The 13,673-nt window shown below is 45.0% G+C and overlaps 1 protein-coding gene across 5 annotated transcripts in view; it reads right to left on the bottom strand.

Annotated features, from left to right (window-relative positions):
• Positions 1-13,673, bottom strand: part of IGF1R (insulin like growth factor 1 receptor) — a 319,076-nt gene that overhangs the window by 238,197 nt on the left and 67,206 nt on the right. For 2 of the 5 annotated variants that reach the window (XM_073996804.1, XM_073996805.1), the window contains exon 1: positions 604-1,513. The exons of the other annotated variants lie outside the window; for them this stretch is intronic. The gene's annotated coding sequence lies outside the window, so the exon portion shown is untranslated. Of the gene's footprint in view, positions 1-603; positions 1,514-13,673 lie in introns of those variants that run through there. 5 annotated transcript variants of the gene reach the window in all.

Below are 13,673 nucleotides of genomic sequence, written 5' to 3'. Positions count from 1 at the left end.
CTAACCTTTCAAAGAACAGCTGTTGCAGTGAGAATTCCACTCTTTGGAAATGTATAAATCAGACACAAATTCAAAATGCAGTATTTTTTGTGTCTGCCTTGTAATCCTTCAACAATGAGTCCTATGGGAATTTAAAAATTATGATAGTATCAGCTAATATTTCATTGAGGCATTGTGCCATGTCTGGCCCTGGGCTAACCCCTTTTCTTTACCTCTCACAACGACCTTAGAAGGAAGCTGAGTGTCCAGAGTCATGCAGCTGAGAGGCCTTAGGAAGGTAAATTCTCTTGACCAACATAGCAGAGCCAAGAAGTAGCATGGCCAAGAATTTAAGCCAGATCTGTCTGATCTACTACCACCTACTACAAAGAGCTTTCTTGTCATAGGATAAAGGTGCTGGCTTCTCCACCAGAGGAAAGGAAGCCACTTAAAAAACTTAGAGAGAGAGTGATCACCAATGGACACCAGCTGGCCTTGGGAGAGAGTGCAGAATGTGCTCCCAGAGGTAGGATGAAGAAGTGATGGGGGCCTGACCCTCCCAGGCGGCCCTGGGCATCAGCATAGGCACCTCACTGGGTTTACAATGGCTTAGAACATGCTCACCTGCTTGAGCTCAGCCTCCTGAAGGTCTGCTGCTAATAGCCGCTCTTCAAGCACATGTCATGAGACCCATTCAAATGCAACTGAGTGGGACCCTGAAACTAGGGCTGGCAATGACGGTAGCACGAAGTCAGGCCCTCTCGCTAGGAGGTGATGTGAAGAGGGCCACCTCTCATCCCTGCTCTGCTGTCCCCTTAACCGGGGTCTTGAGCAGTGGAGGAGGAGCTCAGGCCTCTCTAGTCAAAGACAGTCCAGGCTGAGTCTGGACAACCTGACCATCCTCATCCCCACCACCCAACCCAGCCAGGCTTTCACAGACAGGCGCGGGGATCTGTGATGGCCAGCGGCAACAACAGGCGTGATTTCTCCTAGGACACATCACTTTTCACTGAGAAGCCCATCTTGAATAGCTGGGGGTGTGTTCACAGACCCAGGAAAGCTCAGAACAAAAATACTTAGTTAAAAAGCAAGTTAAAAAATGCATCTTCAGGGCAACCCGCTCGGGTCTCCTTGCATGCAGTGGAAGCTTTGTTCTTTCACTCTTCACAATAAATCTTGCTGCTGCTCACTAAAAAAAAAGAAAAAAAAAAATGCATCTTCAGTGAGTACAGAGGCTACCTCGTGTTCCTTTTACTTTGAGTCGGCAGGCTGAATCTGCAACAGGGACTGGAGAACTTTCCAGGCCCAGCAGCCCTGGCCTGGCCCACATTCCTTCAGGGTGACAGAGCACCAGGGCCGGCCGGTGGTTTCCCCAGTCCTTCTGCCGCCGCGGCACAGTGACTAAGCCCACAGGAATCCTAGCGGGTGCTGGACCCACCCGGAGGACAAGCAGGCTGGGAGGAAAGCCTGTGGCTGCCCCGACCAGCCCAGCAGAAGAAAACCTGCTCTCTGCCCTCCAGCCCCTGGGTATACTGCAGGAGAAGTTCAGGAGGCTGTCGAAGGCAGGAGCAGCCCCACGTGAGCTCAGGTGACAGCCCATCTCACTTGCAAGGCCTTGCAGAGACACCCGGGCCTTACTTTGCTGAGGAATCAGAGAGCAGTTTCAAGGTTCACCTTTATCTTCTCAAGAAAGACTCCCAGTAGAAGTCAGTTGTTTGCCCAAAGGAGGCAGAATTAAACTACGGGCAGGCAACCACAAGTTTGCTTTGACAAATTAAACAAGAAAAAAAAAAGGTAAAGCTACATTGGCCCAATCACTTTCCAAGAGCCTAATTCACGGTAAAATCAGAGTCCACGATCTGATTTTGATAAATCACCTCCCGACTCTTCATATATTTTACTCTCTGTATGACTATTATTTTTATTTTGCAAAAGAATTAAAAGTTTACTGGAAACCACATACCTTTCTTACTTTATGACAATCTGTCATTCATCACAGTTAAAACATCCAACTATTAGAAGATATTTTTACAAGATTAAAGAGTGGTTTTAAAAAGAAAGAAATCTCCCTAGTTAAAAATGAATCAAACAAAGGTACCTAATCACTGATCAGCATCAAAGTTTTGCTCCACACATGAAAATAATTCATCAGGCCAGGTGCGGTGGCTCACATCTATAATCCCGGCACTTTGGGAGGCCAAGGTAGATCGATCACCTAAGGTCAGAAGTTCGAGACCTGCCTGGCCAACATGGTGAAACCCCGTCTCTACTAAAAATACAAAAAAATTAGCTGGGCATGATAGCAGGTGCCTATAATCCCAGCTACTCGGGAGGCTGAGGCAGGAGAATCGCCTGAACCCAGGAGGTTGCAACAAGCCAAGATTGTGCCATTGCACTGCAGCCTGGGTAACAAGAACAAGACTCTGTCTCCAAAATAAATAAATAAATAAATAAAATCATCAATGTAAAAATGAATTCTGTCTAATGAGGGGAATTTAAAAAGTCAGAGAAAAGCAAGGTATTAAAATTCAGAAACAAGTTGTTTTATAATTAAGCATCTGTAATTTAACTATGCTGTGTCACTCTCATTTTAATCTTTCCTTTATCATAAGAGTCACAGACGTTCTCCACTCCTATAAAGGTGGTAGGGAGGGAGGGCGCCATGCTAACAGAACCCACATCATGTTTACTAAGCAGTAGGTAGATGGGAGCAAAAACTCCAAAGATCTAAAAAGTCTCTCGACTAGAGCAAGACATCTTCAAGAACTCATCTAACATGGTGCCTAGCCTTCTTCAGAGCAAGACAAGCCACTAAGTCATCCCTGGGAATGTGTTCATCAGGAGCCCACTAGGAAGTATTAGGTGGGCTACGACGGGAGAGTAATGGGCAGCATAATCACAGGAAAGCAGGTCTGAATTTGGGCTGACTGCTTAGCTGCATGGCACCTTGCACAAGTTATAACCAGGTCTCTTGCCTCCATTTCCTCTTCCACAAAAAATGGAACAGTAGTATCCATATCCACCCTACAGATTGTGACAATGATTAAAGCATACTGGCGAGGTGCCTGGCACCTAGTCATTGTTCAGTGAATGCCAGTCATGATCATGAACTTAGTCCTTGCTAAGAGGGTGATATGATTTGGCTGTGTCCCCACCCAAATCTCAACTTGAACTGTATCTCCCAGAATTCTCATGTCTTATGGGAAGGACCTAGGTGAGGTAACTGAATCACGGGGGCCGGTCTTTCCCGAGTTATTCTCATGATAGTGAATAAGTCTCATGAGATCTGATGGGTTTATCAGGGGTTTCTGCTTTTGCTTCTGCCATGATTCTGAGGCCTCCCCAGCCATGTGGAACTCTAAGTCCAATTAAAACCTCTTTTTCTTCACAGTCTTGGGTATGTCTTTATCAGCAGCATGAAAATGGACTAATACAGAAGGTAATCACCACAGGAATCCAGATGGGGAGTGGGGTCAGTTCACTGGTACAAAGATCTCGATCAAAATACCTCATTTCCCACCTGATCCCTATACACCCCACGGTCCACATCTAGGAGTCCCAAAGAAGACTGGCATGCATGGGTTGGGTCAACAGGCTGCCTAGAGGTTTACCTCATTCCAGGAGTTAGAGAAGCAATATGGGAGGAACTGGGGTTCAAATTTGCAAAACCTGAAAACATAGGAGGGATCTTCTAAAAGTTTCTGAAGGGTTCTAACCACAGATTAAGAAAGAAAGAAAGAAAGAAAGAAGAAAAAAAAAAGCCCTTTCATCAACATTGGATGAAATGTTAGGATTTAGACATGGGTTTTTTTTTTTCTCCCCCCACCCCCCACCCCAATTCAGAAAACACTAAATCATGTAAAAATCTTGGAAAAGGAGATACAGATTCTGACCTAATAAGATGCCGTAGCTCTGATTCCACCACCAAAATACCTTTAGGCTGGCACCATTTGCAATGTATTAGTACAGCAAACTGCATTAATCCCCTCATTAGATCCAGAGCCCCTGAGAGTGGAAAGAGGAGTGGGGCAGTAAATGGCCAGGGAATAGGAGACAGTGGGCTGGAGGGTGTCCCAGGTTCTAACCCCAGCTTGGCCTTCAGAGCCCTGGTGTGGTCTGGGCTAACCTCTCCAATCCTTTTCCAAGTCTTAGTTTCCTTCCAACTCACTGTGATTCTTCCAGAGAATTACATAGGGCAGGTGAAGTTATTTCCTAGAAAATGCTCTTGGAGTACAGAGGTTCTCACTGAACTTCTCTATTCCAGGGCCGATGCCTTTATTTTAATGGCAGCACATCACTGAATAACCAAATCCACGGACACTGCACAGGTCTAAAGGATCCGGCTGTGAGGGATAAGGAGGCATCTGGGACTCCCTCTGTCTTCTTTCTGTGTACACAAGGTACCTTCAGTAACTGCAAGGAAAATCCTCTCGCTTTTTACACCAGAGCATGTTCTGTAAGGGCAAAGTGCTCCAGTCATCACCTCCTGTTTTCTCTAGCCAGACCTGCTCTGAGCTGGAGACCCATTGCAGTCAAGCAAACTTTTAGATACAAGAAAAAATGACAACGTGTCTATTACAGAGGTCTCAGCTTAATCAGAAAATGGCACTGGGGGCCACAGAAAGGCTGATGGTGATGGCTCCTACCCCAGTGAAAATAGGCAGATCCATGAGAGCTCTCACTGGGGCTACTGGAGAACTGGCTGCTTTCTCCCACTTTAGTAACCCCTGCTCCGTAACTGTCAGTGCCAGAAAGCCACAGTGAGCCCCTAGTGGCCCCTATATTACCCACCCAGAGAGACAACCTCTCCCCTCCATGAAACTCGTTTCTGGGACTCACACCTGAACTTTCTTTAACACAAGTCAAAAAGTTGAGCCTTCTTAAAAATGCATCTTGCAAGCTCACAGGTTCTTGGTTCATAAGTGATACTAATGGAATAATCTGGCTGGGAAGGGTGGCACACAACAGAAAAAGTTAATGATTATCTGCAGTAGTTAGATTTAGTCTGTGAGTTCAAAAGTCTCCTCATTTACAATAACCTTAAAGGATAACAAAATAAAGTCCCACAAGAAATGTAAATTTGTTTCTTTCCATTTTCTCAAAAATATTAATTGCTGATACAATTAAGTGGATTGGCCTAAACTGCTCCAAAGATTTTCCTATCTGCTAATTAAATTTGCCCTCACTACCATAATACAAATTCTGGGAAACCTTCTGGCTTCTAGGCATACTATGTAGAATGAGAGAATCAAATCCATTCAGTCCTAATCTACTGCCCCACTTAATAAACAAAAAAGGTTAAGAACATGCATTTTTTTAAAAATCTAAATGGCTTCATAATATAGATATAGCAAGTCTTCCCATGATGCTAATGAAGGCTTCTGACAAGAGTTTAATGAGCTGGTATCCAGTATCTTCCAGGCCTGGGGATGTTAGCTTCTCCTCCCTTGGTACAGAGGTTGCTAAGAGAGCAATCAGTATCATGATCCATACTAAATGGAACTGCCCTACTCTTTATTTTTATAGTCTGTAATCCAAGTCACTCTATTAACAGGCAGAAAAATCCCAGCTAGCTTCAAAACTCCCTCATCTTTCCATTAACTTCAAATGACAACCTTTTCCCACTACTTTATCTTTGTGTTAAGTACCAGGAGCTGAAAGATGCAATCAATTTAATATTTCCCTCTGCCCATTTACATTACTTATTTGTTTCGGCAGATCTTCTTTGCCACAAATCCTTCATTTGCCCATTCATGTCTGCATACTTAACATAAATTTAATATTTCTCCGGGCCAAAGATCATATGCGGAGTTTTTCTTTGACTGGAGGTCGGAAGAGACAAGGAGAGAAGGAGAACGTCTGGAATTCCTTTGTTCTTGGAGACAACTCCAGAGAACAATTCTCAATAAGAAAAGTTATAAAAAGTTTCAATCAGCACCCTCACATTTCTGATTTAAAAGTTGGGGTTGGTGGGGGCGCGGAATAAAAAGAGAGGGAACTAAACATGTACGAAGCCCATTCTAGTGTGAGATGTTGTCAGATACTTTGCTGACCTTTTATCATAAAACTCTCTCTCAGTGGCCACGGGTTACAGGAAGGAACCTAAAACCTAGACTTGGACCCCAAGTCCTCGCTTCACAAAAATCATGACATGAGTGATGAACCAGTTTCTGTTCAGCCACACAGAAACTCATTCAAGTGCTTCAAGAGGAAGAATCCCACCTTCAACTCCACACCTCCTCCAGCACCAAGCGGAGATGCTCCGATTCCACTTAGAATCCTCCTGCCCACACAGGCAGGAAGCTCGGGGCACTCAGTGCCTGCTCTCTCGCCCACTGCATGCCCACAGACCTCTGCAAAGGCAGCTCCTTTGTTTCCCCAATCCTGAACATCTGGTAAGTGCTAAGGCCTCACAGGGGGCTTTTTAAACAGGCAAAAAGTAGAAACTACCAGCTTCCCACCACTCCTACCTCATCCATCAGAAAACAGAGCCACCAACCTTCCAGGATCGAGTTCATCAAGCCTTTTCCTCCCCATGGAACTAAGGCTGTACACAGTAGTCAGAGATAAATAATGTCTAAGCCAAACCGGCTTGAGGGCACATATGGGGGTGGGGGACAGAGGGACACTGGCCTAGGACCTAAACCACCCATTCAGACCTCATCTTTACAAAATAATATACTTCACATTCCAAATGCCTGGCAAAGTTTTGCAGTACAACTCATTCAACGAGTCAAGGGCCATGTATACAGTGCTCGGCAAACAGTACTGAGCACGTGTGGACATTCCTCATGAAAGGCCTCGATTTCACCAGACCCAAATATTCTTTCCATGCAAAGTTCCAAAAGTGGAACTCACCCTCCTCTGAGCTCCTAGCACTTGTTGCCTCTATTTCTCTTCTGGCAAAAGTCATAGTGTCTCGTCACACAGCATAAGCTGTCTCTCTCTTTTTTTAGTGTCAAGTGTTTTTATCTTATCTCACAACAGAATCCTAGTTTGTATCATCTCATACCGCCTATCATGAGACTTGCACAAAACGGCAGTACATTAATTGTGTAGCTGAGGGACCCGATGGAAACTGGCCAAGGAAACCTGCAAAGACACGTACAAACCTAACCTAGGTGTGACTTATAACTCAAACCTCTTCACCAGTCTCCCTCTCTATGGAAGTGATACGTATACAAAGTGTTAACTTTCACTTCCTTAATGATGGTGGACTGACATGAATAAGAATGGTAGGGAGGAGCACAGGACCCCAAATAATTTACAAGTCAGCAAAGTGAAGAACTCACCCAGACCATACATGTGCACACATTCTCTAGAGCACACACTTACTCTCAAACTCTACTGTTATTTAGTTGGTTTATTCATTCCAGCTACAACCAGGGACCAATTTGGTAATCCAAAAATGTTCTATAAATCTCTTTATAAAATTCCTGCACCTCTCAGGGCCAGCACTAGAGAAAGGCAAGATTGGTGTCCAGGGCACAAAATGTAAACAAGTGCTCCCTCTCATGGTGCACTACCCTGAGAGAAGACCTCTTTTGTCTCTGGTCCAAGAGCTCTCACTCTGGTCCAAGATGCCACCACTGCTGCCACTGCCATTGCCACCACCGCCTCCTCCTCCTCCTCCTCCCTTTCCTCCTCCTGCTCCTCCCCCAAGAGAACTATGAGGACCAAACCACTCAGACACTAAGTGGGGTTAAGCCCACATGGGAGATGGATTTTTACAGAGTATCTTCGCCATGGGACTCCCATTAGCTGCGAGATTGGAGAATCAAACATTATAAACAAAGCATGAGTCCTAACCCACAAGTGGTTTCTCATCTGTTTGGGGAGAGAGATAAATGAGGAGTAAACAAGGTCCTCTGAACCTACTGATAAAAAGTACAGAGAAACCATCATCACTGACCAAATAACCCGGCAATGGATGAGCACAAAAGCAACTTGGAAGCGAGAGTCCTCAGTAAGGGAGAATTGGGAGGCTTCATGGAAGATCAAGTGGGTGATGCTTAAGGAGGAACCATGAAGAGCGTGGCCTCAGCAGGTAACGTCTGCTCCAGCTGGAGCTCACCATGCATGCACACCAAACCCAGATGCTGAAAACCGAAAAACACAGCAGAATGCACCCAACTCCCAAATCACTGAGAAAGTATTTTAATTTTGCTTTGATCATTCCAATAGCGCTTCAGAGTCCCCAGCATTTCAGCGGCATCATAGAAGAAGACATCAATCACTGGCCATGGCAGAAGGAAACTCTTGCTTGGCTATCGGGCTGCTCAGATTCTGGATGAGGGAAAGCTTACTTTAGTTTAAAAGAATGACTTAAATGAATTTAAATTCATTCCACATAATCGAGTTACATCAGTGTTTCTCATATGCACTTATGAATAATTCACTTTGGTAACAGCAAAAGCCAGACCAGAGAAAGTCACTTCAAAGATATAAGACTTAACATCAATCCTACCTGAATTTCCTGCCCTCAACTCCTTCCCTAACCACTTTCCTTCTTTCCGCCCTACCACTGAGGTGCTTCGCCAGTTTCCTGTCCTACATCTGTTACCCCTTAGTAAGCTTTCTGGAACTTTCGAATTGCAGCCACCTTTTGATGTCCACAGCCTCCTCTTCTACATCTAGTCTTGTAGGTAGTCCCTAAGGGTAGGACCCATCCTAAAAAGTTCGACTGCTTCATACAATTCCAAGTCTAGAACATGTCTTCAGTCTCTAGTAGTGTTTACTGAAAGCCAGGGCCAACATATCTATCCGAGGTCCCCAACAACCTTGTCTTCAACACTGAATCTCAGAGCTGGAAGGAAATTCAGTAGAAAAGGCCAGATCGTGCTTTCGGCAATAAACAATGGTGCTTAAGTGTACACAATTTTCATGCAAATTCCCCCAGATCATGACGCTGGGCTGCTCCCTATACTTCTTGCCATTTGATTATCCAGGCCACCTGCCTCTCCAGCCTAGCTTCATAATGGTAAGGCACTGATGAGTCTGCATTTATTTAGATACACTGGAGGGATTTTGCGACTGGAGTTACAGGAGGCTGAAGAGCTGGCATCTGAAAGTCCATGCTTCACGCTTTTCAAATGCACTATGTATAACCAAGCTCGTTTCCAAAAACAGAATCTGAACTAGTTCATAATAAACCATTCACCTTTTATTTTTTGCTGAAGGGGTCAGAGCATCATCCCAGTCACCATTTATCTCTAATAACCACTTACTCCCTTCTTACACATTTTCATCAGCTCTTTATTCTACACTCTGAGTATTTCCAAGAATTAGGATAACACTACTGCCCAACAAGATAGAGCTGGGGTTACCCAAATAAGCAACAGAAACTTTCCAGTGGGACTCCAGTGGGAGTCGAGTCAAGGGTCTCAAGTCCCCTCACCCTAAAGCATTGAATGTGAAGTTCAAGGAGCCTGTGTTTGAGGCCTAAGCACTTACCCTGCATCACAACGGGCAGAAGACATAGGAGGCACGACAGCCGTCATCACTGCACAGCCACCAATATACCTCGAAGCCAACTAATCCTGCAAAACAAATTCCTCTCAAAATGGCAGTCTGTTAGGTCAAGTTTGGCTGTTTTATTAATTGCCTATCAATAGAAACGGCTTTGCTAGGCACACCTAGAAGTTCATCCCTCCTAATCACCCATCTCTGGCATCCAATGACTTTTCCAAAGAGCTTTTTTTTTTCCTCTCAGCAAACAAGAAATATTTAGTGAGCTAAAGAAGTATTCTTCTGAGAAAATTATACATTCTCAGAATTCCATTCATAAGCAACTACTGGTCACAAAAGAATGGCCAGGGATGAGGCGGGGGTTGGAAGAGGAGGGGCAGGAGATCCAATGGATGGTGCCGCCTGGACAGTCCCTGAAGTGATAAAGAGTTAGAACCAGATACACACTTCTGCATTCAGCTGCTGTCTTTCCTTGTGAGTGGAAAAACACACTCAGTACCTTCTCTGCAACCTTGCTTAAAACCTGTTCTAAAGCTTCTTTGACACAGTTATTCAAAAGCTTCTAAAAGTAGTATCGACGTATTACAAAATAATCCAATCATTTCAAGTTCACTGAGGAAGAGAATAAAAATATATCCCTACATTCTATCTGAAGAATAGTCTAAGCACCTAATAATATCATCCACTTAGCAAAGCAGAAGGGGCCATTCAGAGGTCAAGAAATAGGAACGGAAACATTGTACTAGGTTACCACCCCAGGAACAAAGCTGGTCTTTTCTAGGACCTAAGGATATGACTAGTTTCCATTTGTCTCTGTATTACAACTAATACCTCTGGGAGGTGGGGGGGGGGGATCCTAATCCAAACACTAAGGCTGCCCAGGAAGTATTTCTAATAATATCAACCTTCGTCTTTCTTTTTTTGTACTGTAGGCTCTTTGCCTCCTGATCTTCTTTTATTTTGTTCCCCCTTTTTACTACTAAGCCCAACTCCTGGTCTCAGCAGCTGCTAAAACCCCTCCAAGCACTTTGCATCTATCCGGAAATCCAGAATGGCAGCCTGGGTTCACAGATCTGCTGCCAAGGGCAGATGTATGCGCACTGCAGCTGGGCCCTCCTCCCCAGGGGCCCCATGGGCATAAGCAGCTCAGGGTGGGCCAGCCAGCCTCAGTCACACTGGCTGCCCTCAGCCCCACCTTCTGCATGAAGGGTGGCTAAGCTCCACGGGCCACCCTGCATAAACCCCAGGAAGAGCAACCTCACTAACTTCATCCAGGTCCCTTCATTAGGACTTGCAAAAACAAATTAGATGGAGCTCCACACTGGGGCAGTGGGTACAGCTTCTCTAAACAAGGCCATGGGTATCAAGCAACTGACAGTCCCTAAATACGCTGCCTCTGTTCCCATCCCACATGGATTCTGTGAAAAATGGCAGGAAGAAAGAAGAGAGGACTGGGTGCTTGTTTGTGACCAAGGCAAAGAAACAAAAAGCGACTTCTGTTCAATAATGAGATGAAACAGAAGCCTGGCTTCGGGCAGAGGCCTGGCATTCCTGCACAACATTTTCCCACCCACCTGATCCCCTTGAACGGAAGGAAGATCTAAGGGAGGACAGAGAGCCAGTGTTTGTTTCCTGCAATGGGGGTGAGAGGAGGAAAATGAAACTAAACAAAACAGGAGAAGAGGCTGGGTGGGAGAATAAAGTGGTATGCACATACACAAACACACACGCACACGTGCACGTGCGCACACATATACTGCTAGCGCTACCAAAGAAGAGAATAAACAGGCACATGCTTCATCCTGGAGCAGATGGTTGGCTACCTATGTGAGACCTAAAGTTGTCATAAAAATGCCCATCTTTGTTATCTTTACCAATAACTGTGCCCACTCTAACCATTTTAATGTTCTCCGTGGACACAGAGAGAGGCATTTCAAAGAGATAGTATTTAATGTCAGTATCATACAAGAATCTGTGGATATTTCTGAAATGCTCCCAAATACCAAACTTGCAAACAGAATAAATTCAGTTTGAGAATCAAATGAATAGATTACATATAACTAGTGGGACTCCACTGGCACCCCGATATAGACATATGTACCTCACTGAATGTTCTTTAAAGATACAGTTTATCTGGACAGACACAAGAATTTGAACAGTACAAATCAAATTAGCAAGAACCACACCTACAGTATGGCCTGCTATTTATGATAACTGAAATTCTACAATTTAGAAAAGCAATACAGAAGGACCATTTAAGATATGGTAGTGAACATACATACTCAATCCAGCTTAAGACTCAGAATTTTAGATGGTCTCAGAATGCAACTCTTAGATAGTTCAATTAAAAAAAAAAAAAAAAAATAGCAGCAGCTGCCACCATTTACCAAAAACCTACTATGTGCGTGGAAACCCGTTAGATGCTTTCCAAATACTGTCCTATTCCTGTCTCACTGAAGGAAGGTGAGGCCTGGCAGCTTTGTCCTAGCACCAGATACCTGAGGCAAACAGATGGCACTATCTCAATGCATCGACGGTTCTTAAACCTTTGCATCTGATACCACTTGTCCACTCAGGAACGTAGTTTAAAAGAAATACATCCCATTCTGTACAAAATTATGTATTCTTGCAGATCTCACTGTTAATATGCCATGGGGAAAACAAACAGGGGAAAGCTGTACATCCACGTGTGGGGCCACCTAAACATCCTGAAGACCAGTCACACTGAGGGTGAGGGCAGGCACAGGATGGTAGCTTCTACCCCCACGGACTCCACAATATTGTGAGAAACAGATGCTCAGGGATATCAAGGGTGAGGGCCTGGCCAGCCCCATGATACCCTGAAAACCTAAGAACAGCCGCCAAGCTGACCCTGCAGAAGAAGTGATCTAACCTGGATGGTCACCCTTCCCTGTCTAAGACTCGCCCTTTCCACTGGCCCCAGAGCCCTTATTCCTCCTTGACTTGAAAAGACAACTGTCCCCCATAAGCCCTCACACCTCCTACCAAGCTCCAAGGACTGTTCTGTTCTTCTGCCTACTCCCGCAATGCAGTTCAAACGGTTACCAGGGCTCTGCAGTGAGCTATTTTTCCAAAGACAGAAAAGCAACGCTGTGTGTAATCAGACGAAACTCCAGCTCTCATTATAACATCCAGCTTAAAGCCATATGTTAGCCAGTGGCAGGTATAAACTAGAACCCAGAATGGTCTAGATTTTGGGTTTCTACTTGGGGTTCTTTCTTCCATATAAATGATCTCTAAATTTCTTAAACCCTGATTCCCAACTTATACATGATGATCAGTGTGCCATTTGATGAGTTACGAACATTTTAAATGCTGCATACCTCGCCTGTATATACTAGGATGAAAGAGGAGAGAGAGAGAAAGAGAGAGACAGCAAGCAACACGAACACACAGGCAGATCAGGAAGCAAGAAATCTTCTCAGCGCAGACCACGAAAACCCCTCGGTAACTTACTCAATTTTAGAGTTTGAGGAAATGGCACAGGTAGTCCGATGCAAGCCCCCCGAGTTCAAAGAAAGGAAATGGAAGGACAGGGCAGACAGATGATGTGGCAACCATCCCTGGGAATGGCAATGCTGGACCCAGCTGTCCCTGTCCCCCACCAGCCTCATATGCCCAAGTCCCATGCACCCCTGGGGCTGCCATGCTGGCTGCCGAGCCATGGGCGCTGGTTTGGAGGCGAACTTCTTCAAGGAAAGCAGCTTCTTATCCCCCAGAAGTTCTGCCGATCATCTGTGCACTTTGGTTTTTACTTAAAATGTGATTTAACCAGCCTGCTCTACTTAATACTGCCTGTGCCACAGACAGAAAAATCCCATCTCCCACCCAGCAGCCTCCCTGGAACGAACACCTTGGCTGTCTCTCGCTACCTCCAAGTCAGGGGAACGCTGCAACTAGGATGGTGCTCAGAGACCCCACCTTTTATAGCCAGAGTCCCTGATTCACACCATATGCCCAAAGGAGGCGTGTTTCTAAGTGATGCTTCCAACTTCACCACCAGCCAAACTTAACTTTTGAACCACCCTATACACGCAAGTTGAGCAAGGCAATTCAGGACAAGATTAACCACGGGCCCACACGCTCCACGTCATCCCCACTCTGCCGAGAATGTCACACTGGCATACACATGAGGAAAGCAAGACAGAGGTATTAACACAACAAAGAGGCTTTTCAAGCACAGGAAGAAACCAGAACGATTGTAC

The sequence above is a fragment of the Macaca fascicularis genome, chromosome 7 (genome assembly GCF_037993035.2).
Source record: "Macaca fascicularis isolate 582-1 chromosome 7, T2T-MFA8v1.1".
Taxonomy (NCBI): domain Eukaryota; kingdom Metazoa; phylum Chordata; class Mammalia; order Primates; family Cercopithecidae; genus Macaca; species Macaca fascicularis.
This window is presented reverse-complemented; position numbering and strand designations above follow the sequence as displayed.